A 5,089-nucleotide genomic window follows, 5' to 3' on the forward strand; every position below is an offset into this window, starting at 1 on the left:
TGCAGAAGGCAGCTGATCGATGTTTCTCTCTCATCGATGTTTCTAACTCTCTATCCCTCTCCCTTCCTCTCTGTAAAAAATCAATAAAATATATATTTAAAAAAAAAAAAAAAAAAAAAAAGAAAGACGCATATATAATATATGTCAAATGTGTATATTTACATATACTTACATATTAAACATGTTATATGTTGAATATTTATTACATGTGGCTCCTTCCCATAAAGAAGGCTCAACATTTTCTTTTTATTTGTTAGAAGCTGTGAGGGGCTAAATTGTGGTCTCCCCTCAGACACGTTTGAAAAAAAGGAAAAGATATGTTGAAGCCCTAACCTCAGCGAGTGAGCTCACCAGGGGTCTTTACACTCACCCAACAGGCATCTGCGTCCCTCCGTGTGCCAGGCCAGGTACCAGCTGCAAGAACAGTGTCGGGCCACACCCGACCAGTTAGTCCTGGTCCCCGCGGCATTGATAGCCCAAAGGCAAGCTGAACATCGGCTAACCCTGCCCGTGAGCGGGTGAGAACGGGAAGACCAATAATGAGCACTTCCGAGCGCTGAGCTGAAGCGCCCGCCGGTCCGGAGAGCGGCTCCAGCGGGACGTGATGGTGCCAGCCGTTCTCGTGGGGGGCAGAGAGGAGTTACCTGCCCGACGTGTGCCCGGCCCTGTGGCAGCAGCAAGCACAGCCGACGCACACGGTGTGAGAAGCTGCCGCCGTGGGGTGAATGCCACGGGGTCCCTGTGAGGGCATACGAAACGAGGCATAGAGAACAGTGACTTAACCAGAAAAGCATAAGATATGCCGGTGTCGATGAAGAGAAAAGTATACAAATCGTCTGACATAACTGGCCCCACCCCCACCCCAGCTAACCGTTCAAACACTGGCCGATGCTGCCCTGTGACTGACGAGGCTGCTGAGCCAACAGAGGCAGGAATGGATGACAACACACCACAGTGACCTTCCTCAAGGGGAAGAGCAGGAGACGGAGGTTTGGCGCTCGGAGGAGGCCTGGCTTCAGGGAAAACAAAGGGGAGGAGCTGTCAGGAGCTTCCACTGCAGAGCGGCCCTGGTGCCAGCCCATCTGGTGCGGCACAGACGCCAACGCCGGGCCAGCAGCCACCGGGACGCGATCCAGGGCCGCTGCTGGGAAACCGTCCCGCATGCCGGCGCCCGACTTCCCGAACTCCCGGGTCAGGCTGCAGCCACAAAAGTGTCCGATGATCTTGTCACCATGAACATTTCTCCCACAAATGAATATTTCATTTTGAACTTAAATGAAACTCCAAGAAAAGCAGCAATAGAGTTGATGTGTCTTTTTTTCTTCTGTAAGAACACTGCGGAGAGACTTAGCAACGAGGGCCCTGGCGTGTCAACACCCATAAGGGTGTTCCTTCAAAGTAAACTGAGTGCTGGCGTTTCTGCAGGTGCGGGCTCGCAGGTCAAACACAAACCCAGAGGGGAGAAGGCCGAGGTGATGTCCAATAGACCGGAAAGGCTCCAAGTGGACGTCTCTGAATAATCTCAGCTACGGGAAGCTGCAGACCTGTGGATCTAGGATGAGAGGACACCAGAAATAGAACCACCTAAAACGTCAGCAGCAAGGATTGTGGAGAAACAACATGTCAGGTAGCAGGTGGCAGGCCGTTACACGGAACAGGCCAATGTAAATTTCCTCTGACCAAGTGCCCGATTATCGAAATAAAGGAAACAAGGGTATGTGATCTACTGCAATTTTAGCATCTTTTACATCGATGCAACTCATAGGAGGAGAGTCTTCTAGAATCTAGTGGTCGACAAACTCATTAGTCAACAGAGCCAAATATCAACAGGACAACGATGGAAATTTCTTTGGAGAGCCACATTTTTTAAACCTAAACTTCTTCTAACGCCACTTCTTCAAAATAGACTCACCCAGGTCGTGGTATTTTGTGGAAGAGCCACACTCAAGGGGCCAAAGAGCCGCATGTGGCTCGCGAGCCGCGGCTTGCCGACCACTGGTCTAGATGATGCAGTAATGAGGTGGCTAGAAGGCTACACCCAAACAGTGGTCAACGGGACAGCAGAATGAATTACATGTATGTGAAGTATTTAGATGTACAAAAATCACTTAAAAACTTACTGGATATTTATTATAGTTTTGGAAAAGGACATGAAGCACTTTGAAAACAAAAAGAAGAAGCACTTACTACATCACCATTGGGTGAACACGCTTCTGAATACCAAAAATAAACCCAAAATGGAGACAGATAACAGCGGGGAGACACTGATAAATAATACAGTCAGTAGACACCAGATTAGCATTTTCAGTGCCCAGCAAGGTCAACCAGAGACCACAGTGCCCACCAAGGTCAACCAGAGACCACAGTGCCCAACAAGGTCAACCAGAGACCGCAGTGCCCAGCAAGGTCAACCAGAGACCACAGTGCACAGCAAGGTCAACCAGAGACCGCAGTGCCCATCAAGGTCAACCAGAGACCGCAGTGCCCACCAAGGTCAACCAGAGACCGCAGTGCCCAACAAGGTCAACCAGAGACCACAGTGCCCAACAAGGTCAACCAGAGACCGCAGTGCCCAACAAGGTCAACCAGAGACCGCAGTGCCCACCAAGGTCAACCAGAGACCGCAGTGCCCAACAAGGTCAACCAGAGACCACAGTGCCCAACAAGGTCAACCAGAGACCGCAGTGCCCACCAAGGTCAACCAGAGACCGCAGTGCCCAACAAGGTCAACCAGAGACCGCAGTGCCCACCAAGGTCAACCAGAGACCGCAGTGCCCAACAAGGTCAACCAGAGACCGCAGTGCCCACCAAGGTCAACCAGAGACCGCAGTGCCCAACAAGGTCAACCAGAGACCGCAGTGCCCAACACAGTCAACCAGAGACCGCAGTGCCCATCAAGGTCAACCAGAGACCGCAGTGCCCAACACAGTCAACCAGAGACCGCAGTGCCCAACAAGGTCAACCAGAGACCGCAGAGCCCATCAAGGTCAACCAGAGACCACAGTGCCCAACAAGGTCAACCAGAGACCGCAGTGCCCATCAAGGTCAACCAGAGACCGCAGTGCCCAACACAGTCAACCAGAGACCGCAGTGCCCAACAAGGTCAACCAGAGACCGCAGAGCCCATCAAGGTCAACCAGAGACCACAGTGCCCATCAAGGTCAACCAGAGACCACAGTGCCCAACAAGGTCAACCAGAGACCGCAGCGCCCAACACAGTCAACCAGAGACCGCAGCGCCCAACACAGTCAACCAGAGACCGCAGTGCCCAACACAGTCAACCAGAGACCGCAGCGCCCAGCAAGGTCAACCAGAGACCGCAGTGCCCAGCAAGATCAACCAGAGACCGCAGTGCCCAGCAAGATCAACCAGAGACCGCAGTGCCCAGCAAGATCAACCAGAGACCGCAGTGCCCAGCAAGATCAACCAGAGACCGCAGTGCCCAGCACATGCACCTATCTGCAAACCTGCACACACACCTGTCCACAAACATGCACACGCATCTGTCTGCCACCACAGCGGGGAGCCAGAGAAATGTGATGTGAAGCAGAAAAGGACCGACCCCCAGAGGGCCTGTCAGAAGTGCTACCCTCCTGTGCGCCCCCAGAATAACCGAATGAATCAACCCCGCAAAACAACTCTGTGGGTGCTGGCTTGGTGGGTAGTGAGCCGTTAACTGCACTAAGCGAAGCGGTCGTGTCAGAGGTCAGCCCTGGGCAGGGCCAGCAGCCCCAGCACCCCCCTGAGAAGGACTCTGTCTTCACGTTGGCTCAGGAGCCTCTCTGCCCCCCACAGCTGCCACAAGCCACTCGGGTAACATGGCTGCCCCCAGGGACACGCGCCCTAAGTGTGCACCCCAGAGCTTTAAGACAGTGTGTGAAATCAATGTGAGATAGCTCATTGTTCATGTGTGTGTTAGTTGCCTGTTAAAATAATAACATGTTGAGTATATTGGCTTAACCAAAACAGATTACTGGCTATGTTGTTAAAATTAATTTTGCCTGTTTCTTTAAACTTTTAAAATGCAGCTACTAGAGGCCCTGGCTGGGTGGCTGAGTTGGTTGGAGCATCTTCCCAAATACCAAAAGGTGGCGGGTTCGATCCCCAGTCAGGGTGCATCCAGGAGGCAGCAGATCAATGTTTCTCTCTCTCTCTCTCTCTCTTTCTCCCCCGCCCCCTCAATAAAAACGTATGCTCGGGTGACGATGAAATAAATAAATAAAGCCCGGCTGGTGTGGCTCAGTGGTTGAGCGTCGACCCATGAACCAGGAGGTCAGGGTTCAATTCCCTGTCAGGGCACAGGCCCGGGTTGTGGGCTCGATCCCCAGTGTGGGGTGTGCAGGAGGCAGCCGATCAATGATTCGCTCTCATCATTGATGTATCTCTCCCTTCCTCTCTGAAGTTAATTAAAAAAAATTTTTAATGAATGAATAAAAACGCGGCTACTAGAAACTGTAAGTGTGCCGCGCGCATGCCCACAGGCCTGCCATGCCCTGAGGCGGCCTGAAGGAGGGCGTGCAAGCCACGCCTGATGCCCTGGAGTCCAGGCGACACGGCACGGCTCGCCTGCCCGCCCGGGTGCTTTGGAGGCAGGAGGATGGGCGCCCTGCCGGCCTGGCTGTGTGAGGCGGTTCGGTTTCGTGTCCCAGCAGGCGCAGCGTCTGTTGAGCCGAGCTGCAGGAACTCAGCCCCGCAGGATGGGCACGGGGGTGGTTGATGGTGGCACGGCTCAGCTGTGAGGACGTGGTGCTGTGAGCCTGGGGTGCAGGGCTCAGTCCCCGACCAAGCAGCCTTGGCTCGGCTTCCTCGTGAGCCAGGGCTGCTGCCCACCCGGCTCATTCCTTGCCCTGCCCGCGCTCAGTGACACCGTGGCCCTGTGTGCCAGCTCAGCCTTCGTGGGGGCGTCCGGCGCCACTTCCACGGGGAGGAAAGCAGATGACTGTCCTTTGTTTAAGAGGGGGTTTACAACACGCATTGGCTACACATTTCAAAAGCAAAAAAAAGGAAAAAACTTGTAAAACATGTTGTGTCCTTGCCCTCGTTGGCTTCCGGAAAAACCATTCTCAAGGTACAAAAGGTCCCAGGCTTA

The sequence above is a fragment of the Plecotus auritus genome (assembly GCF_963455305.1).
Source record: "Plecotus auritus genome assembly, chromosome: 6".
NCBI lineage: Eukaryota > Metazoa > Chordata > Mammalia > Chiroptera > Vespertilionidae > Plecotus > Plecotus auritus.